A 24472-nucleotide genomic window follows, 5' to 3' on the forward strand; every position below is an offset into this window, starting at 1 on the left:
GAAACCTCGTCTGTACTAAAAATACAAAAAAAAATTAGCCGGGCGTGGTGGCGGGCGCCTGCAGTCCCAGCTACTCTGGAGTCTGAGGCAGGAGAATGGCGTGAACCCGGGAGGCGGAGCTTGCAGTGAGCTGAGATGGTGCCACTGCACTCCAGCCTGGGCGACAGTGTGAGACTCCATCTAAAAAAAAAAAAAAAAAAATTCTGAGGGAAACAAGATATTGCCAGTGTTCAAATAAGTCATTCAGTAAGAGTCAGAAAGAAGAGCTTACTAGGAATCTGGGCAAGGGAATGTCTGTGGATAAACAATGGGTCCTAAAAGGCTGTTCACAGAAAGTGCACAATGAAAAGGGATGAGGTTAGAATATGGCATGTACATCTGGTATACCTGCTCACCTCTCTAGAAACTGTTTTAAATTTCACATTCAAGCATTCTTTTTTCAGTTATTTACTCTCTGCCATAAGGTTTTGGAAGATAGGATTCTGATAGGTGAATAAATAATGCAGTGACTTGAGTATAGAGACAAAGATCAGTGTGGAGACTGGGAAGCCACAGATTCATTGGAGAAAGTCTAAGAGGGTCAGAGACCCTTTCCAGCTCAGAAAGTCTATTAGTTCAACCTTTAAAGCCAACAGGAGATTTTATAAAAGCCAGCAGAATTTAAACTATGGAAAAAGAAGAATAATGGCAATAAAGGTATTTTATCTAGTTTGCCCTTATTGAAAAATCCAGAAGTAAAGACACAATAAAAATGTAGTGATAGATTTAATTCAGTAAGGCTGTGTTAAAAAGAATATGGCAAATAATGAAATAATATCATACAGGATTCAGTCCTAAAAATTTTCTCTTATCAGGTATGTATGACCTGATGAAGAAAGTATAATTTTTAACCAACCACCCAGTTTTTTGTTTTATTTTTAGCCATTGATTTATGATAGAAACAAGCATTGAGAAGGAACCTTAAACTATATCTTTGTTCTTTAGGTTTCACTTGAGCAGAGAACTGTGACTTTAATCGCCCTGTATGTCTTTAATACGTACATCAATAGAACTAAAATCAAAATTGCTTTAAATAACTGTCTGAACTGTCTGCAGCTGTAGTCACACGCAAAGCATTTAACCAAAATGTAAATTAAGCCAATTTAATGTCACCATTGTTGGAAATATTTTCTTTATGAGTCATAGTAACTAGATAGAAAAGCATTCACAATCAAGATTTTAAAATACCCAAGAAAATAAAGGAATTTATAGGAATATTATTTTTCCTTGAAATAAATTTATTTTACAATACTAAAAAAAAGAAGGTAGCAGTTTTTTACATACCCACAAACTTACTTACTTTTAATAAGAATATACATTAAATAGTGTTCAATAATTTAAAAATAAAGCAAACACAAGAAATCACTTGTAGAAACAATAAAGCAGACATAAAACTGCAAAAAAGGTTAAATCAACACTATGACAAAAACAAAGAATTAAGAGAAAACGAAATGGAGTAAAGAATAGAAGGAAAGATACCAGGCACAAAGAGAGAAAACAGGGATGCAAACTGAAAATAATGAACTTCTTGGGAGAAGTTAAAAGAGTAAATAGTTCAGAACTGGTAGTTATATATATATAGAAACATTTTAATCAGAAAAAAAGAAAAAGAAAAACCTGAAGTTTTGCCTAGGCAAATTTAATCAGAACTGAACAACTAGAAATATCTCAATAAAAACTTAAATGTCAAAGATAAATAGGTAACCCAAGAAGCATTCTAGGAGGACAATAATTAAAATAATATTAGCCTCAGCCTTCTTCTCTGCAAAAATAAATGTCAGAAAGTAATTATATGAAGGCAGCCAGTGAAATTGGGGAGGGGCTACAGAGTGAAGGAAGCTCCTAGCTGAATTTTGCAATAATTTTGAGGGAGCACGAATTTTCCTGAACAGAATCCAGAAGGGGAGTGTGGGGAGGAGGGGGGAGGAGGAAGAGGCAGTGGGGTGACAGGGTGGCAGTGCAAATAAGAAGTGCAGATACAAGCGCAGAAGCCACAGCCAAGGATGCAGGCATGTTGGGAGGGCAAGGCCTAATAGCCCTGCTTGCTTTTTCAGTGGGGAGGCTTGTAACTTGGGACCAGATCTCAGCACTGCACATGGAACATTCTCCAAGATAGACCATGACAGGCCACAAAACAAGTCTTAATAAATTTAAGAAAATTGAAATTATATCGAGTACTCTCTCAGACAACAGTGGAATAAAATTGGAAATTAACTCCAAAAGGAACCCTCAAAACAGTACAAATACATGGAAATTAAATAATCTGCTCCTGAACGATTGAGTCAACAATGAAATCAAGATGGAAATTTAAAAATGCTTTGAACTGAACAAAAATAATGACACAATCCATCAAAACCTCTGGGATACAACAAAAGTAGTGCTAAGAGGAAGGTCATAACATTAAATGCCTACAGCAAAAAAACTGAAAGAGTACAAACAAGACAATCTAAGGTCACACCTCACCGAACTATAGGAACAAGAACAATCCAAACCCAAACCCAACAGAAGAAAAGAAATAAAGATTAGAGTAGAACTAAACGAAGTTGAAACAGTAACAACGAGCAAAAACAAAACAAAAAAAAAAGGATAAATTAAACAAAAAGCTAGTTCTTTGAAAGGATGAATAAAACTGATAGACCATTAGTGAGACTAACCAAGACATGAAGAGAGAAGGTCCAAATAAACTCAATTAGAAACAAAATGGGAGATATTACAACCAATACCACAGACATACAAAAAAACCATTCCACACTAATATGAACACCTATATGTGCAAAAACTAGAAAACCTAGAGGAGATGGTAAACTCCTGGAAATAAACAACCCTTCTACATTAAACCAGGAAGAAACAGAAACTCTGAACAGACCAATAACAACTAATGAGATTGGAGCAGTAATAAAAAAAAAAATTTGCCCACAAGACAAGTATGCCCATTCTCACCATTCCTATTCAACATAGTATTGGAAGTTCTGGCCAGGGCAATCGGGCAAGAGAAAGAAATAAAGCGTATTCAAACAGGAAGATAGGAAGTCAAATTGTCTCTGTTTGCAGATGACATGATTGTATATTTAGAAAACTCCATCATCTCAGCCCAAAATCTCCTTAAGCTGATAAGCAACTTCAGCAGAGGCTCAGGATACAAAATCAATGTGCAAAAATCACAAGCATTCCTATATGCCAATAATAGACAAACAGAGAGTCAAATCATGAGTGAACTCCCATTCACAATTGCTACAAAGAATAAAATACCTAGGAATCCAACTTACAAGGGATGTGAAGGACCTCTTCTAGGAGAACTACAAAGCACTGCTCAAGGAAATAAGAGAGGACACAAGCAAATGGAAAAACATTCAATGCTCATGGATAGGCAGAATCAATATCATGAAAATGGCCATACTGCCCAAGGTAATTTATAGATTCAGTGCCATCCCCATAAAGCTACCAATGACTTTCTTCACAAAATTAGAAAAAAGTACTTTAAATTTCATATGGAAACAAAAAAGAGCCCTTATAGCCAAGACCATCCTAAGCAAAAAGAACAAAGCTGGAGGCATCCTGCTACCTAACTTCAAACTATACTACAAGGCTACAGTAACCAAAACAGCATGGTACTGGTACCAAAACAGAGATATAGACCAATGGAACAGAACAGAGCCCTCAGAAATAATACCACACATCTACAACCATCTGATCTTTGACAAACCTGACAAAAACAAGCAATGGGGAAAGGATTCCCTATTTAATAAATGGTGTTGGGAAAACTGGCTAGCCATATGCAGAAAACTGAAATGGGACCCCTTCCTTATGCCTTATACAAAAGTTAACTAAAGATGGATTAAAGACTTAAATGTAAGATTAAAACCATAAAAACCCTAGAAGAATACATACGCAATACCATTCAGGACATAGGCATGGGCAAATACTTCATGACTAGAACACCAAAAGCAATTGCAACAAAAGCCAAAATTGACAAATGGGATCTAATTAAACTAAAGAGCTTCTGCACAACAAAAGAAACCACCATCAGAGTGAAAAGGCAACCTACAGAATGGGAGAAAATTTTTGCAATGTATCCACCTGTCAAAGGACCAATATCCAGAATCTATAAGGAACTTAAACAAATTTACAAGAAAAAAAAACATCAAAAAGTGGGTGAAGGATATGAACAGACACTTCTCAAATGAAGACATTTATGTGGCCAACAAACATGAAAAAAAGCTCGTCATCACGGGTTATTAGAGAAATGCAAATCAAAACCACAATGAGATACCATCTCATGCCAGGATGGCGATCATTAAAAAGTCAGGAAACAACAGATGCTGGAGAGGATGTGGAGAAATAGGAATGCTCTTAGACTGTTGGTAGTAGTGTAAATTAGTTCAACCATTGTGGAAGACAGTGTGGCAATTCCTCAAGGATCTAGAACCAGAAATAACATTTGACCCAGCAATCCCATTACTGGGTATACACCCAAAGGATTATAAATCATTCTACTATAAAGGCACGTGCACACATGTGTTTATTGCAGCACTATTTACAATAGCAAAGACTTGGAACCAATCCAAATGCCCATCAATGATAGACTGGATAAAGAAAATGTGGCACATATATACCATGGAATACCATGCAGCCATAAAAAAGAATGAGTTCATGTCCTTTGCAGGGACATGGATGAAGCTGGAAACCATCATTCTCAGCAAACTTACACAGGAACAGAAAACCAAATGCCACATGTTGTCACCCATAAGTAGGAGTTGAACAATGAGAACACATGGACGCAGAGAGGGGAATATCACACACCGGGGCCTGTCGGAGGCTGGGCGGCACGGGGAGGGCAAGCATTAGGAGAAATACCTAATGTAGATGACAGGTTGATGGATGCAGCAAACCACCATGGCACCTGTACACCTATGTAACAAACCTACATGTTCTGCACATGTATCCCAGAACTTATAGTATAATTTAAAAAAAAAAAATTTAATTGCCAACAAAAAAAAAAGTCTAAGGCCAGGTGGATTCACAGCTGAATTCCATCAGACATTCAAAGAATTGGTACCAATCCTACTGAAAGTATTACAAAAGATAAAGAGGGAATCCTCCCTAAATCATTCTGTGAAGCCAGTATTACCCTAATACCAAAACCAGGAAACGACATAACAAAGAAAGAAAACTATGGATCAATATCTTTGAGGAACACAGGTGCAAAAATCTTCAACAAAAAACTAGCTAACCGAATCCAACAGCATATCAAAAAGATAAAACACCATGATCAAGTGGGTTTCATACCAGGGATACAGGTTGGTTTAACATACACAAGTTGATAAATTTGATATACTACATAAACAAAAGTAAAAACAAAATCATATGTTCCTCCCAATAAATGCAGAAAAAGCATTTGACAAAAATCTATCATCCTTTTGTGATTAAAACCCTCAGCAAAATTGGCATAGAAAGGACATACCTGAAGGTAATAAAAGCCATCTACACAAACCTACCACCAACATTATGCTGAACAGGGCAAAATTGAAAGCATTTCCCCTGAGAACTGGAACAAGACACGAATGCGCAGTTTCTTCACTTCTATTCAACCTAATCCTGGAAGTCCTGGCCAGAGCAATCAGACAAGAGAAAAAGTAAAAATCATCCAAATCGGTAAAGAGGAAATCAAACTATCACTGTTTGCTGATGATATGATCATATACCTAGAAAGCCCTAAAAACTCATCCAAATTGCTCCTAGATTTGATAATTAAACTCAGTAAAGTTTCAGGCAGTAGCACTGCTATATACCAACAGCAACCAAGCTGAGAATCAAATCAAGAACTCAAAACTCTTTTACAACAGCTGCAAAAAATTAAATGAAATACTTATGAATATACCTAACCAAAGAAGTGAAAAATCTCTACAAGGAAACCTACAAAACACTGCCGAAATAAATCATAGACAACACAAACAAATGGAAACACATCCTATGTTCATGGATGGGTAGAATCAATATTGTGAAAATGACCACACTGCCAAAAGCAATCTACAAATTCAAAGCAATTCTCATCAAAATACCAATACCATTCTTCACAGAACTAGAAAAAAGAATCATAAAATTCATATGGAACCAAAAAAGGAGCTCGCATAGCCAAAGCAAGACTAAGCAAAAAGAACAAATCTGAAGGCATCACATAACCTGACTTCAAACTACACTATAAGGCCACAGTCACCAAATCAGCATGGTACTAGTATAAAAATAGGCACATAGACCAATGGAACAGAATAGAGAACCCAGAAATAAAGCCAAATACTTACAGCCAACTGATCTTTGACAAAGCAAACAAAAACATAAAGTGGGGAAAGGCCACCCTGTTCAACAAATGGTGCTGGGATAATTGGCAAGGCACATGTAGGAGAATGAAACTGGATCCTCATCTCTCACCTTACACAAAAATCAACTCAAAATGGATCAAAGACTTAAAGCTAAGACCTGAAACCATAAAAGTTCTAAAAGATAATATCAGAAAAACCCTTCTAGACATTGGCTTAGGCAAAGACTTCATGACCAAGAACCCAAAAGAAAATGTGATAAAAACAACGATAAAGAGATGGAATTTAAACGAAAAGCCTTCTGCACAGCAAAAGAAATAATCAGCAGAGTAAACAGACAACCCACAGAGTAGGAGAAAATCTTCACAATCCATATATCTGACAAAGGACTAATATACAGAATGTACAAAGAATTCAAACAAATCAGCAAGAAAAAAAATCCCATCGAAAAGTGGGCTAAGGACATGAATAGACAATTCTCAAAGGAAGGTATACAAATGGCCCACAAGCATATGGAAAAATGCTCAACATCACTAATTATCAGGGATATAAAAAATATGCAAATAAAAGCCACAATGCCATACCACCTTACTCCTCCAAGAATGGTCATAATTTAAAAATTAAAAAAAAAAAAATAGATGTTGGTGTGGATATAGTGAAAAGGGAACACTTTTATACTGCTGGTGGGAATGTAAACTAGTACAACCACTATGGAAAACAGTATGGAGATTTCTTAAAGAAATAAAAGGGAAACTACCATTTGATTCAGCAATCCCACTACTAGGTATCTACCCAGAGGAAAAGAAGTTATTATATGAAAAAGACACTTGCATGTTTATGAATGTTGCTGCTATGTTTATAGCAGCAAAATTCACAATTGCAAAGATATGGAACCAGCCTAAATGCCCATCAACCAACAGGTGAATAAAGAAAATGTGATATATATATATATATATATATATATATACACACACACACACACACATACACACCATGGACTACTACTCATGGAAAATGTGACACATATATATATACACACACACATACATACACATACATATATGTATATATGTACACACACACACATATATATGTATATATATACACACACACCCATATATGTGTGTACACACACACACATACACGCACAACATGGAATACTACTCAGCCATAAAAAGGAACAAAATAATGTCATTTGCAGCAACTTGGATGACATTAGAGACCATTATTCTAAGTGAAGTAACTTAGGAATGGAATGCTAAACATCATATGTTCTCACTTATAAGTGGGAGCTAAGCTATGAAGGCACAAAGGCAAAAGAATGATAAAATGTACTCTGGGAACTTGGGGGGAAGAGTGGGAGGGGAGTGAGGGACAAAAGAGTGCACACTGGGTGCCGTGTACACTGCTCATGTGATGGGTGCACCAGAATCTCAGAAATCACACCTAAAGAACGTATCCATGTAACGAAACACCACTTGTTCCCCCAAAACTATTGAAATTATCATTTTAAAAAATTTAAATAAAAATTTAAAAAGAAATTAATTATATACACAAAACCTTCCATTTCAAAAAAGTATTTCCCTAATTAATTCTATGCTAGCTGAACATCTTTTACATCAAAAAGATGATTGGAAGATATCTAAAATCTGAAAGATTCAGAATATTTATCATCTTACTATTTTTCCTACAGAAGGGTTAATTATTTTGAGTATACACGCATATACCATGCAATATTTGGGACATAGTTATACTAAAATAAAATTCATTCTTTACCTGAAATTCAATTTGACTGGGTACCCAGTATTTAATCTGGAAACCTTATGTATAAGTGAATTGGGTTGAGGAAAGAACCAAATTGGCTATACAGAAGGACTTTTTAAATAGCTATGAATTTAGGCTACCAACTACCATGTACAGGCTACCATAGTGGTATCAAGTGATGACACCCTCCCCAGTAACTCTAAGACATCTATGTCACCGCTATGGTTCTATTCTGCCCAAACTCCTAAGCACTTAGGGCTTTTCCAACACATCTAGCATCTGATTAAAACATGGGAAAGCCTTACTCCATATCATAGTCAGCTATTTGGAACCATGTTTGTAATTTGCTTTACTGCCTGGGAGACTCTCAGGCTATCTCATTATTCCGTTTCAGACAAAATTCCTGAAGAAAAACTATGTCTTTATTTAGCACACAAATCACTTTTATTTTAGAGTTCCAAAGTAGAGCCCATATCCTCTTCTCCTCAAATCAAACATTCCTGCAATCTTCATGCCTAGCTTACAATTGAACTGGGTCTGCATCTCCTGAATAAAACTTATCACTCTCAACCTCATCCCCAAAAGCCTCAAGTTTCTGGCATCTTTCTCTATTTCCTAATAGTTCCCTCTCCCTACACTTGCACTCTTTTTGTTCTCAGCATGCACTGCAACACACTTTCCCCCTGTGTGGACCAAAGCCATGCTATAGAAACAAATAAATAAGAACCCCAACCGAACATTGCCGCAAAGTTCACTATAATTCCTATCATAGAAAAACAGCATCAAGCATAATGACAATTAGAAGTGTGCATTACACTAAGAAAGTAAACCAAATTAAATTCCAGGAATATCATTTAATTAATATAAAATTAGCTTTAGCATTCAGTTTATTAAACGATAGAACAAATAAAGCTCTATTACTTGTTACTTGTATCTTTTGTTCCAAGATTGCATTAAAATTATAACTTACAGCTTTTTAAATTTATAACTATAATTTAACAAGATTCAAAAAACTCAAGAAAATCAAATGCTTTCTATAATATTGTACACTGCTAATAATTAGATAATGATGATCTAAAACCCCTCTAAATGTTGATGTGCCTTTTGAACCTTAATTCACTCAGTATATACTGATCACCAGGTTTTTGCATAGGACTATGCTGCAGTCTTTGGAGATATCAAATACATGGCACTGCAATACAATCTTTCTTTGAATTACAATCTAATTATCAAGAGAGGAATGTATTATTATATGCATAAAATGTCAAAGTGTAAACTATCTTCAATGACGGTGCAACATTTTCTAAATTTTTCAACTAACTCAAGCTCTTAACGTCTCCTACATAAGTGCTTAAAAGAAAAGGTGTTATATGGTAAAAATTAATTAAGAATGGAATTAAGAATTCAGCAATGCAGTTGCAGTCTGCCATGCTTTCTGAGATGAGCTCTTCTTAATCTGGCATAAGCTTTCCCTCTCAGCCCTCTTGCATAACCAGGTTTGCTCAGGCCATAATTACAATAGAGTTTGCTCCATAGCTGCGGTATCTGTATGTGTCATTTTTCACAACATCTTTCACCTTTTTACAGCCGATGAGTCTGTCTTCAAATGTCTACATTTGCAATTTGGTTCTGTCAGGTTCAATTAATTACTGCTGATAATAATATCGGATCTCATAACCTACTTGTTTCTCCATCTCCTTAGTGACTGCCAAATGGAACAAATACACATAACCAGAAAATAAAGACTAAAGATGCTATTTGAGTGGAGGATAAATTAAGGAATAATCTACTATCAAACAGAATAAGAAAAGCATAAGCAAGCAGAAAATGCAATAATCCCTCATTAGAACTCCCTTAACCTTTTCTGCAGCTCACGTGCTCTTCCTGCCTCCACAAGGACCTCCAGCATTGCCTAAGAAGCTGCTTGGAGTCTTCCTCTAAATTGGATTTTTCTTTTGTTTCTGTCATATTGTCTTCCACTCCTACTATCCACTCAGACACCCACGGAAAAGTTTTAAATTGAAAAGCCTTCTACAGAAAGAGTTACTGTGAACTAAGTAATGCTTTGATTTCTAGAAAGCTTTTAATTTTAAGCACAAATGGAAATATGCATGTCATGATTGATGGTGTGCTGAGGCATATTTGTTTATGACCTTCAAAAATAGGTTTCAAATGCCAAAAAGAAAAAGTTTTTTAATATGCTACTTTTAGTGTACTACCTCACTGTGCTTGTATCATTGGTTTGTCATTGTACAAATATTTATAGCCAGAAATCCACCTGTCTTGGTTAATATTCCAAATCAATTAAACTGTGGGAAAATCTCAGACTAAACCTTAGTGTTAAGCAGGAGAATATAATTTAATTTCAACTTATTTTAGATACATGTTTGTCACATGAGTATATTGCACCCGCATAGTGAACATAGTATCCAGTAGGTTGTTTTTCAACCCACAGCCTCATCCTTCCCTATCCCCTGTAGCAGTGTTTATTGTTCTTATGTTTATGTCCATGTGTGCTCCATGGTTAGCACCCACTTATGGTGATAGCATGCAGTATTTTGTTTTCTGTTCCTGTGTTAATTTGATTAGAATTATCATCTCCAGCTCCAACCATTTTGCTGCAAAGAACATGATTCTGTTCTTTTTTATAGCTGCATAGTATTCCCTAATGTATACGTACCATATTTTCTTTAATTCATTACTGAAGGGCACGTAGGTTGATTCTACATCCTTGCAATTTGTGAATAGCATGGCAATCAGCATATGGGTGCATGCATCTTTTAGGTATAATAATCTGGGGAAAATACAATTTAAGACAATAAAATTTCGCTATAAAACTGAAGGATTTTTAAATGTTCTAGTTGTTGAGTTAATGTAAATAATCAAACATAACTCAGACCCAAGCTCCCTCATTTCATTCAACAGTGTACTTTTTATCTAAATTACGCTATAACTGCCTCAGCTCCTCATTTGAAAATACTGCCATAGAGTTGAACTTAGAAAGTCAGTTTTCATAGTGAGAAAATTCCTAAACTCCATTAAACATTTTCAAAGCCAAAGAAAGTCAGTCCTCTTTGAGAATAACAACTTTTAAAAAAAAAAATATTTACACCATTCAAATAGTAAAAGAATCATTTAATTTATAGACACATTAATGATATACCAACATAAAGAGATTCTCAGTCTTGGTTAAAACAAACAAGATAAAAATGAATCGTTTGCATATTTTAAAAATTTATTTTATGAAAGCACTTGGGGATTACAGACACAGTCTAAGCTCCAGTGTCCAAGTTTACATAAAACTTCATTTGGGGGAGTTTTTTATAGAGCTCCAATAAATGCCAAAACTTCTACATGGGCCCTGTATTTATTAAGGCAAAACCCAACTGATTTTCAAAAGAGTGAATTCAGGACTCTTGATCAATTAGATATTTCTGTTTTATAAGTTTGATCTTTAATTTTTTTTTAAAGGATGGAACATGGCAAAGTTCACAAGAAGGAGCAAACAGTATTTGAAGACCTCTTTGAAAAGTCTCCCCAGGAGCAGGACAGATAGGCGCCTGCTGTACCAGTCAGAGACACCACCCTACTGTGATGTTAATAAGATGAAGGGTACTAGTACAAAAAGCCACAGTAATTATAGGGAGAGGTAAATACTTTTTTTATTATTCATAGACTGCGTCTCCATGCAGCCTGCACGTTAATGCAAGAGTTTTTGTTACACTAAATGTACATGTGAATTAAACATTTCTTTAGAATTTCGCCTTTCACTAATAGGCCAGTGAAGAGCCACAATATGGACAAATCATTGCCAATCGTATAGGATATTAGAAGATGCCTACATCTCCTAATTCTTTTGTTCTGCCTTTCAAGAAAGTTATTTGCCACCAATTTTTCAAATACCTGTCACAAATATTAATGCCAACTGGTTTCCAGAAAGATGTGGATTAAGGGGATAATAGACTAACTAGATCATTTTATATACACCCAAGAGGGCGCCCAAAAGTAAAATACGTGATAGGGAAATAGAACACAGCTATGGAATTCCTATAAAATTTCTTTAACATCTCATTGAGTCTCTTCTGCAGGAAAATGAAGTCAAAAAAGAGACGGAAAACAACATTGGCTTTTAGCCAAGTGTGAAGTTCTGTATTTAGTAATCCTGAATTTTCACAATAGTCATGCGATTATTTAGCTTAATGTGGTTTCCTGAATATATAACTGAAAAGAAAAAAATGGATTCTGATCCACTGAATCCAAGAATGTATGAAATTCTAAAACGACGTTCTTGTGCAAAAGCTTGGCACGAGTCTATTTCCCTAAATGAATCAAGTGAGAAGCAGGGAGGTTGTCAGGAAGTAGAGATTTTTTTTTTCAAAAGGAGCAAGCATATATTTAAATCCCTAGTTGGTTTAACTAATTGGTGTGGAGTGAAGTAAATTAGCGGCCCTAATGCAGACAGTTCAGAGCCTGACAATATTGGAGCATGTAGGTTATGATCTGATCCTACGTAATAGTGACTATGCCCTAAACGCAGATTCTGGAAAGAAGATAAAATAGGCATGTGTCCCTGACCTTAAGGAGAATCATTCTTAGGACACTGTTTCAGCCTTCTGCATATATGATTCACTTAACATTTGCCTGCTTTTCAGAACTTAAAAAAACAGGATTATTTTTCTTCAATGACAAAGAAAGATTGAACCATTGAGATGTAATCTGCTACAGATAATAAGTGAAAAGGGCTAAATATGCCATAGACACTCTCCCACAATTCTTTATGAATGTGCTCTGTGATTTATAATTGCTTTAAAGAGTCAGGCTCAAGGGTGGGGGTGGTGTATAGCTAGGGAGAAGTGGTCAAACGGAATGCCATTCTTGGGGCAAGTGTCTTATTTCACGATTATTGCATAAGCTCACCCAGACGACACAGATATATAGAATGTCATTAGAATAGAAAATCCTGGAATTGGAAAGAAAACAGTGGTGACCAAATCCAATCCCTCCCCATAAGCAGAAAATGACCCTGAAACATCAAGGGTTTTATAGCACTCAATCCCTCCAGTGATGAAGAGCTTTCTGCCTTTGACAAGCCCAAATCATTTTTGGGCAGCTGTGACTATGAGACAGGGCTACCTTTTACACAATCGATATCTGCCTCCCTGTGGCTTCTCTCCATTGGTTTATTCCCTAGGCTTTCATCCAAATTGCTATGAAAATATTGAACAACACAGGGTCAGAGTCCTCCCCGTAGATATGCAAGGATCACCTGGTTAACACTCCTTGCTTAATCTCCTCAGGTTCCCCTAATTGTTCAGTTCTTTGTGGGAAAGCACCTCCCTGAATCTAAGGATAGTATCTGTGTGCTGCCTATCAAATGCAGAAGAGGGATTTTACAACCTATCAAACTCAAAAGAGGGATTTGGCAAGACCCCTCTGAGTGATTTCACTTTGGCTGTGAGTTATTAGCACTTCTCTTTTAAGTACCAGCAGACAATCTTTTCTAGAATTTGGCTGGGGATAAAGGCAGGGTGCCAAAACTGATTTCATATACTTCTCAATGTAGTCCACAGCTAACCCTAGGCCTACAAAAAAAAAAAAAAAAAATTACATCTCAGCATCCTTATAAAACTATAATTATGCCACAGTTCCAGCATTTGAGAGAAAAACACTGATTTGACACTCACTGTGTCCACATGGGACAAAATCTCTTCTGAGAACATTTACATTTTTAGTGATATCTTACAACATCTTAAAATAACAACAACAACAAAAATCCTTTGGTGTGCAGGAGGACCAATGTTTTAAGATGGTGTTTTTTTAGATCTATTTCCATGGAATATGCATGTCAACCTCTGTTTTTTCTTCAAACTCCTCCTTTGGCTTCAGTATCTCCATGTTTGCTTTTCCCTAAACTTCTCTGACTTTCCTTTGTTAGTCCCTTTTACTATATTCTCTTCCTACACTTGTCTGTTATTGTTGGTGTTTTCCTTATTTTCTCTACATTATTTCCTTCAATAATATCTTCCCATGACTTTAGCAACTGCCTAAAAGTCAATAACTTCCCAAACCTGTATTTCCAGCCCCTACAGCTTCCAGGAGCCCACTCATGAGGAAAACCCCATACTCTGTCATCCCTGCCTTTGGATCATGCTACCTTCTTTATGAAAGGTCCCTTCCTCCTACCTTTCCTACTAGCATAATTTAACTCCCTCTCCATAGTGCAATGCAACATAAATGTCCATTCACATTTTTAATTGGCTAATACTTTTCTCACTGCATGACACCCACTATATGGATGCATATGGCTTATCCCTAAGCCATAAGCTCCTTGAGGACAAGAACTGCAGTATATCCACCTTTATATTTCTAGGACTTAGACTAATGCATGAATTATTCTAGGGGCTAAATGAAATATGAGTTGAATGAAATAGAATATGAAATGAGTTTCTCACTAAGCAGAAGCATTGAGGTGCCGGTGCTTGCAACTCAATCACTGAATACATAAAGCAAGTGCTTTTTCAGATGGGTATTTGGTGTGCATGCTTACAAAGCATGCATGGTTTATCCTCTCAATGGCCTGTGCTTAATGTTCCCTAGGTACCCTGGGGCTTGGTAATCTTTGAAAGCACTGCACCAAAGTTAAAAGCCTAGCAAGCGTGCACAGATAATGGCACTTAAAGCTAGAACTTCCCCTTCCTGTTGGAATAACCCAACTAGCACATTCTCACAATAAAACAAAATATTTGTCAAAGTTCATATGATTTCTCAGTGAAATATTCTGCAAGCTATGAAATGTAGCCACCTCTAAATAAACATAGTAATGCACAGCATAGCATCCCAAAGTAAAACTGAAAATCAGTATCTTTTCAATGCAAATTAACATAGAGAATCTCATGTCCCACAGTACTTCCTGTGTCTTCTAAATTCCCATGATTAAATGTTTCAAGTGTTTAAACCATTTGTTTAGAATGGTCTTGATGTTAGTCACAGTGTTACAGTGAGAACCATGATTTTTTTTACAGAGAACTCCGGGATCTGAAGGAGCCACAGAGAGATGAGTGTTAGCAGGTGCAGGGACAAGATTTAAAGGTGGATGCTGAAATGATCAATGGAGCATTTTTTGTGCGTGTGAAAAAGAATGAATAGAAACATTTGTAATGAGATGAAGAGCACAAAAACAAAGGCAACCCATAGAATATCATGAGAGAATATATCCTTCCTGGGAAGTATCACGCACTAATGGGAAACACATTTAAGTGAAAAAGAATGGATAGGTTAGGAACCAAGAACAAATGAGCTTCAACCATGTGCTAGGCATGGGCTGGGTGCTGCACACCAGTTGACACTGGACATTAGAAGAAAGTTGATCTAATACCTATTTAATCTCTATTTTTAAAATGAAAATGTTTATTTTGAGATTAGCAGCTTCCTCTCTAATGAATCTTATGTATCCTGTATGAATACTTCGCAGCTATAAATGAAAGAAGCCAAATGTGAGTTTCTCTGTATTCACCCCACTTCCAACTCAGAGATTCTTGAAAATGATATCTGAATCACATCATTACTTGTCTTTTCTTTGACTAATGCATATTTGGATAATGGGCAAAGTAAATGTGCATAACATGGCAGAGGATGAACAAGGTTACATGAGTATAACATATACTCGTTAAAGAAAAAAAAGTTTATCATGGAGGATCAGCAATATTGGATGAGACAGTAAAATGAATATGTACCTATATATAATTAGAGAAAGTATTTCTTTCATCTTTCTCTGTTCCCTGTGGCACTTAAGTGCACAAGAAATGTTCTTTGAAGTCAATGAGCACCGTCTACTGGATTTGGAGGACATGATGTTGGGAACAACTCAAACGGAGTTTCATTTTCTAAAGTACAGATGAATGTCTTAAGAATTAACAATGTAGAACACAATAGGTAAAAATGAATAATGTGATAAAAACAAACTTGAACATGCTGCTCAATGGCCTTGGATTTCTAATAATTATGCTCTTTCTCTGAACATCCTTAGGGCTCAGGCATAATTAAAATAGCAATTACTGACAACAGCAAGATTTTCTATCATAGACGTATGAAATAACTAGCAGCAACATAAATGAGGATGAATGTAAAGATTATATTTAAAAGTTTCACATCATACTTCATAGAATGATAGCTTTTTTAAAAAAGTATATCTCCGGGTATATAATTTGCAAGTGCATAAACATAGAACTTCCAATTTAAGAATGCCCCCAGGTAATGACAATGAGTGCTGCTGTCATATGACATTGGCAAACCTCTGAAATAGTGTAGCACTGGATTTCTTAACTTTATCTTGCCAGGGTTCAGTGATAAGAATGGAGGGAAATCCATACCGGGCCACTCTTACAACACAGCCCCCAGGGCACCATGCTCAACCCCTGGCACAGGGTGACATGTCTGATGTTGCTCTGCTACATTCTCTCCCACCTCACACTTTTTCTCCTTCTGAAGAGTAGAGTTATGAATGTCTAAGACCAAAGTCACCATCATCGCCTGCTTCTAATCAAGATATTTCATTGTTTTCTGGAACACAGATAGATCCCAGTTCTCCCTCCAAAGGGACACATTTTCTAATCAGCCTGTCACTATTGAAAGCACCAGCATCCTTTACTCCACATATCTTTCCAGCTGAGTTGTATGCACAGGTTGATACCGTTTCATGGATAGCATGAGACCAAGCCCATTTATGGATTTACAATAAACTTTAAAGAATATTACCATGGCTACATACATGGGGAGAAAGTACAGACACTAAATCTCCAGCCGATTGCCATTTCCTTTTATAACGACTTGGTGGTCGTGCAAATTAGTATAACTCTTGAATGCCTTTAAAGGAGCAGATATGAGTTTAGTGGGAGTTGTGGCTCATTGACTTTAGCGGGAGAATATGACTCAAATCCTCTGAGTTTTATAAGGTGATGAGTTAGCTTAGGTTAAAGCAAACCTTGGAACATAATTTGATTGGTTTTTCCTCTATCAGTGATGGATGATGCTTGATAATCACTTTCTGCCTATTATATCAATAAATCAACTGCAATTCAATTTTAATCTGTAAATAAAGTTAAATCAGGGCTATGAGCAAATTACACGCCTGCATTAGCTACTTAGAGGTGTCATTACTGTCTGTGGTTATTGAGCCGAATGTAGACATTTGAGCTTTTAAATTCTAGTTTTAAAGAAGCTGAGATAAATTTCTTGAATGTTCTTACAAGAAACACCATACACTCTGAGAAATTTGTACCCGCCTGAAATTGCAAACATGAATTATACGATATCAGAACAAATAAGGATTTCTAGCTTCAAGCACCAAGTGATGTTATCTTCGGATTGTCAGTAGGCGTGCAGGGAACACAATATAGAATGAAGTTAAATGCTCCTCATGGAGAAGAAAAATGGGACAATAATTCCATCTCGGCTTAAGAAATTAAAGCTAGGAAAAATACCCAGTGTGTCAACCTGCCATGTTGTGCTGTGCTCACAGCTGGACTCCATCATACGGGCAGTCTTACAGCACCTAGCACGTTATGAGTGCTCAATAAATATCACAGAATGATATTCACCAGTACAGGGCACCACAGGCTCTAAATCTCTAACATAATGGGACATGTCTATATGAATGTGAGGCACAGCAGGCTGAATGAAAGCAAATGTCAGCCCAGGAGATAGAAAGGAGACTGGCCAAGCCTCTGTGAGAATGGTGAGAGATAGAACCACCCAGAAACAATGGTGACTGCTGCACTTAGTTCTGTTTGTGTGGACAGATCAATTCCTCAGCCTTCTGTGACTGAAATCAACTAAGTAAACCAGAGTGTAATTTTATGCCAGTCATGTTTGACTCACTGCACCTTTGTGACAAGTTACTGAGAGGTAAACATTCCAGGATGATAACTATTTTCCAGTTAATGGGGGCTATAGAAAGTCATGCATGCGGAGCCCTTTCCTCATTCCTTTCACCGCTGCGGCCACAGCCATGAGTATACTCAGGCTTCAGAAGAGGCTCGCCTCTAGTGTCCTCCACTGGGGCAAGAAGAAGGTCTGGTTGGACCCCAATAAGACCAATGAAATCGCCAATGCCAACTCCCGTCAGTAGGTCCGGAAGCTGATCAAAGATGGGCTGATCATCTGGAAGCCTGTGACTGTCCATTCCCGGGCTCGACTCCGGAAAATCACCTTGGCCCACCAGAAGGGCAAGCACATGTGCATAGGTAAGCAAAAGCATACGGCCAAATGCCCAAATGCCAGGGCAGGTCACTTGGATAAGGAGAATGAGGATTCTGTGCCGGCTGCTCAGAAGATACCGTGAATCTAAGAAGATTGATTGCCACATGTATCACAGCCTGTACCTGAAGATGAAGGGGAATGTGTTCAAAAATAAGCAGATTCTCATGGAATACATCTGCAAGCTGAAGGCAGGCAAGGCCCGCAAGAAGCTCCTGGCTGACCAGGCTGAGGCCCGCAGGTCCAAGACCAAGGAAGCATGCAGGCGCAGTGAAGAGCGCCTCCAGGCCAAGAAGTGGGAGATGATCAAGACTTTGTCCAAGGAGGAAGAGACCAAGAAATAAAAGCTCCCCCTTTGTCTGTAATACAGGCCTCCATGATTACATAGATCAGCCATTAAAATAAAACAAGCCTTTATCTGCAAAAAAGTCATGCATGCATATTCTGAAAAGGAATATGTATGTAATTTTATCACATGAATAAAAGTTAAATCACCCATAATGCCTGTTAAAAACCTGAACTTAGCACAATTCTGCTCCAAATTAAACTTGAACAAGACTTCCTACAGATTTTAGGATATTAATCAGAACTTAAAAGATCTAGACAGGTGTTGGACTTTTAAGATAAATGTGATTTCCTTATGTCTTGTTTAACTTTTGTGTTGTCAAAACCACTTCCCTCTTTGAATTAATTGTTTAAGTTATCAGCCCTTAGACAGGTTTTGTTTGTTTCCTTGGTTATATTATAGGGAAGAGTTGAGGAAAATAGAGCTCACCAGGATACTGGGCACCAATGTAAACACACTGAAAGTCTAATTCCACTAGTAAAGCAGGCAAGAAAACAAACACTGATTCATGTGCAGAGTTCGCAACACAGGATAAGGGGAGTTTAAGCAAAGCAAGGAGTGGACTTAAAGGGGATTCACATTGTCTGCATCTGCTTTTCTGACTTATGTGTTACTATAGGTTCAGTGGGTAAATCCTGAATGCATTTTTTGGAGATGTGTTTTTTATCTCAGGGTATGGGAAAAAAGTAGTGGAAAGAAAAGAAATAATTATATATATGTACACACACATATATGCATATATTATGTATAATTGCATATTATGCAGAGAGAGAACACAAACGTCTCAGATTAGTGATTAAATAAATTGGAAGGTTCAAGTGGCTCACTCTACAACATACAGGACAGTGTATCTAAAATAGCTCTAGGTCAGGCATGGTGGCTCACAACTGTAATCCCAGCACTTTGGGAGGTTGAGGCAGGCAGATCACTTGAGCCAGGAGTTCAAGACTAGCCTGGGCAACATGGCTAAATGCTGTCTCTGCAAAAAATTAGCCAGACATGGTGGCACACGCCTGTCAGCTACTTGGTAGGGTGAGGTGCGAAGATCGCCTGAGCCTGAGAGGTCAAGGCTACAGTGGGCCATGATCATGCCATTGCACTCCAGCCTGGGTGACAGAGTGAGACCCTATTTAAAAATAAATAAATAAATAAATAAAGAGATAGTTCCATCCATCTTACTCCACAGAAAGTCCTGGAGTTGCAGCCACTAAGTTCATATTCAGACTCCATTATAAGTATAGCCTTCTTTCCGAATCTAATCAAAATAGCCAAAGCACCAAAACAGCATTTTCAGGATAAAATTCGAAATAGTCTCATAAGAAGGACCCTAGAGCCATGCCTCCCGAATTGTCACATTCACTTAAGATTTGGTACTGTTTTAGTATCAAGTATATTCTGTTTTGCAGACTGGGATACTGTTGTATTAGTCTGTTCTCACAGTGCCATAAAGAAATAGCTGAGACTGGGTAATTTATAAAAAATAAACAGGTGTATCGGCTCACAGTTCTGCAGGCTGTACAGGAAGCATGACGCTGGCATCTGCTCAACTTCTGAGGAGGCCTCAGAAAACTTACAATTATGGCAAAAGGTGAAGGGGGAGCAGGAACATCTTACATGGCCAGAATAGGAGGAAGAAAGAGAGGGAGAAAGCACCACACTTTTAAACAACCAGATCACACCAGAACTCACTATTGCAACAATAACACTAAGAGGGATGGTATTGAATCATGAGAAACTGCCCCATGATCAAATCACCTCCCACCAGACCCCACCTCCTGCATTGAGGATTACATTTCAACATGAGATTTGGGTGAGGACACAGATCCAAATCACATCACTGCTAGAAATCAAAGCTTTACTAAACCAATAGCAGGGCCTATCAAACTCTTTTACTTTTTCATTCTTCAGTGGGAAGAAGGTGAAACCCACAGACAGTAGAATAACTCCACCATTCACACTCGTTTCCCCAAACCATTCAGTAAATATGTGATCTATGCATCCGAATCAGTCCCCAGCTGTGTTAGTACCTCTCCCTCCACTCCCTGCAAATCTTAGCCACCAAAACCCATCCCTCACAGTCCTACCTCTCCACATTGATTCCAAGTGTTGGGTAAATGTGCCATTCTTCAAAATAAAATGGGCCTTCTTCTTATTTATGGTAATTTTCAGTTAATGATCATGTTGATTTTGCCATAAAATTGCATAGTTTTAACTAATTTCCATAGTTTTAACTTTTAACATAATTTTGGAAAACTGATATTTAACAAATTCATTCCTATTTTGCTTATCTGGCATTCCTTACCCTGATGAGCAACTACAATTTATATTCAAAATCTCATATTCTCTTCCCTGAGAAAATTGCCATAAAAAAAATCAATATACAGTCTCCTTTCAGAGAAAAGAATATGATAATGCCCTCTGTTTCAGAACACAAGCCACCAATCTTTGTCAAGCATGGAACATTAACAAAAGTGGAAATGTGGAATATTGGCTAGCACAAGCTGAGAAAGACTCCTAATTTCTCTTTACCATTAGATAAGTAGACTCTAACCTTATCCCCTGCAAATGATAATGAGTAGGGGATATTGAAATCTTGGAGACCTGCTGACCAGATGTTTAACCACCACTGGAAATAATGATTGCTTGCTAAAAGCCAAGCTGATAGATAGATATTTACTTCCATTGTTTATTGTAAGGAAAAATAAATAAGAGTAATAAATAAGAGAAATTCCTTACAATAAACAATGGAAGTAAATTATATACTCAGTAAAGGCACAACATGTTATTTCCAGAGTTATGGAATTTAAATAGAAGAGCATTTGTCTAAAGAGCATCTTGTCTACTATAATATGCCTGAGGAGTAGTGTTTCATCCTGTCTATGGTAGGAAAATACTTCCCAGAAGTCAATGATACCACGGTACAGCCTTAATCACTAGAAGTACTTTTCTCTTACCAAAATGTTAATGGTAGTTACCCCTATGGAAGTGGGATGAGGTAAGGGAAGCAGGGCTTTCACTTTTACATTAATTGGATTTTCCATAATGTATTAGTCTGTTTTCACACTGCTATAAAGAATTGCCTGGGACTGGGTAATTTATAAACAAAAGAGGTTTAATTGACTCATAGTTCCACATGGCTGGGCAGGCCTCTGGAAACTTGCAATGATGGTGGAATGCAAAGGGGACGCAGGCACCTTCTTTACAAGACGGCAGGAGAGAGAGCCAGGGAGGAACTGCTAAACACTTTTAAACCATCAGATCTTGTGAGAACTCACTCACTATCACAAGAACAGCATGGTGGAAACTGCCCCCATGATCCATCACCTCCCACCATGTCCCTCCCTCAACATGTGGAGATTACTATTGGAGATGAGATTTGGGTGGGGACACAGAGTCAAACTGTATCACATAATAACAGTATTTTAGTTTATAACTCAAATAAGTAAATAACAAGTGATTCGAAATCTGATTTCATTTACTTTCCTTGTTTTACCTAATAAGGGGCCCAAGGGGCACAGACGAAACTCTTTCCACTTTGTTGCTTGAAGACAGAGATCAAGATAACCTCCATCTTTGCTTCTTTATAACAAACAGTCTCAGTTCCTCCACAAGACATTTTGCTGGATACTGTTGGGAGAAAATTCTTCATGGATCTCCCAAATTTGTGCACACCTTGCAAGCAGAGACACCAACTGCCTTTCTTCCTGACAAATTTTTTCAACAGTTTGTGTAATAAAGAGTCTTAGAAGACAGAAATAACGTCTCCCTCTAGAACAAAAGAGGCAGACATCCTTATTACCCGTTATAATAGATTTGGTTTTCCTAAGCTTAGGGTTCCCCTCTAGCAAAGCAACCTACTGTATGTGCAGATGTCATCTGGCCCTCTTTGTATTGCCCTATAGGAATTGGGGCTTGGGGGACAGATGCCAGAAGGTCTGTAATTCTGGGTACTACTATTACTATGAATAATAAAGTCTTTTGCCTCTGACCCAAGAGTTTCCTGCATTCTTCCAACATCTATGAAACTGCATCAGTCTAACTAATTAAAATCTCAAGACCTTTCACAGGTTTTTACAAATACTTTAGAGAGTTGAGTTGAAAATATGTTCTTGTTCTTGAGGAGATTATAATCTAAAAATGTCAAACTTGTAAATTTTTGAAATACATATAATTGGATAAGCTTAAAAGTGTATTTGAATACTTTCAAAAATAAAATATAAAGAAGAAGCAGAGTTATAATGTTCACAAAGTCTACTCAACAAAGAGTAAAACAGTCATCAGATACATTAAGAATAAGGGAGCATCCTATGATCATGAAAGATGTTTTTCTTTCAGTTGTATAAACAAACTTGAAGGGTTTTAGAGATGGCAGTGACATTTTACCCCCATAACCTATAACTCAAAAGTTCCCAATATAGTTTGGATATTTGTCCCTACCCAAATCTCATGTTGAATTGTAATCCCCAATGCTAGAGGTGGGGCCTGGTGAGAGGTGTTTGGATCATGGGGGTGGATCCCTCATGGCTTAGTACTATCTCCATGATAGTGAGTTCTCATGAGATCTGGTGATTTAAATGCATGTGGCACCTCCTTCCCCACTTTCTCCTACTCCTGCCATGTGAGACACCTGCTCCCTTTCATCTTCCACCATGATTGTAAACTTCCTGAGCCCCACCCCCCACAGGAAGCCAAGCAAATGCCATCACCATGCTTCCTATAAAGCCTGCAGAACCACGAGCCAAATAAATCTCCTTTCATTTTAAATTACCCAGTTTCAGGCATTTCTTAGTAGCCATGCAAGAATGGCCTAATACAGCTCCTAAAGAGTTTGCCTTTTATGTTCATCTATGGGGTATTGATGAGTCCTATCATGAAAAGGTTTTCCTCACCTGCTGAAACCCCTGGGTCTACCAGGGTCTATTTTTATCGCTCCCTCCTGAAGCCATACCCTGGGCTCAATATGTTGAGGTGCTGATATGGCAACAGCTGATTTCAAAGACTTGGAAAACTTCAATTCAATCAGCTTTACCACTGCTGAGACATTTGCCTTCTTCAACCAGCACTTGGGGAACTCAGATTTCGTAAACTAATTGAGCACTTAATATACAGCTATAAATTAATCACATTGAAATGGTGCTAATTATTTCATTAGCTCCCAACCAATCCAATCTAAATAATCACTTATTAGGACTCAACTGCTAAATTTCTTTAAGTATTGATTAAAATGTGCTATAAATTACATATGCAGATAACATTTCTGTGTAATTTTCTGGAAATCCATGTATATAACGAAGGTGTGTGTATGTTTCCGATCAGTTTTCTTTTTTCTCTTTTTTTTTTTTTTTTCCCTGCAGCATATACAGCAGTAACTGCAATCCATAGCCACATGAATAAAGTAAGGTCAGAACAAATTTTCATCCCACCAGTCCCAAGGCAGACTGGTGAGCAGAAAAGCTCTTTGCTCTCCCTTTTTTCCCCCCTGAACATCTTGACTGGCAGGCTGGTAGATAATCCTGTTCAGAGCTAATGTGTAGTAACAGGATTCAGGGGAACTGACTTAAGAGGCTTGCATCTGGGCCAGGACACATCGTATCAATGCCATATTTAAAGATGTTCCCTCTGTTCACCTCTGTGAAGATAAATGTCTGAACATTGAGCTTAAAAGCAAAAAGGGAGAGAGACACTCAGAGATGAGTGATGAATTGTCAACCTGTGGAAAAGAGCTTTCACCAAAGAAGCATGTTTGCTTTGTACA

The 24472-nt window shown here is 37.4% G+C and overlaps 1 pseudogene; it reads left to right on the forward strand.

The window, feature by feature from the left end:
- Positions 1 to 18114: 18114 nt before the first annotated feature.
- On the forward strand, positions 18115 to 18715 carry LOC100445942 (large ribosomal subunit protein eL19-like; annotated as a pseudogene).
- The last annotated feature ends 5757 nt before the right edge of the window (positions 18716 to 24472 follow it).

This window comes from Pongo abelii, chromosome 4 (genome assembly GCF_028885655.2).
Source record: "Pongo abelii isolate AG06213 chromosome 4, NHGRI_mPonAbe1-v2.0_pri, whole genome shotgun sequence".
In the NCBI taxonomy this organism is placed as follows: domain Eukaryota; kingdom Metazoa; phylum Chordata; class Mammalia; order Primates; family Hominidae; genus Pongo; species Pongo abelii.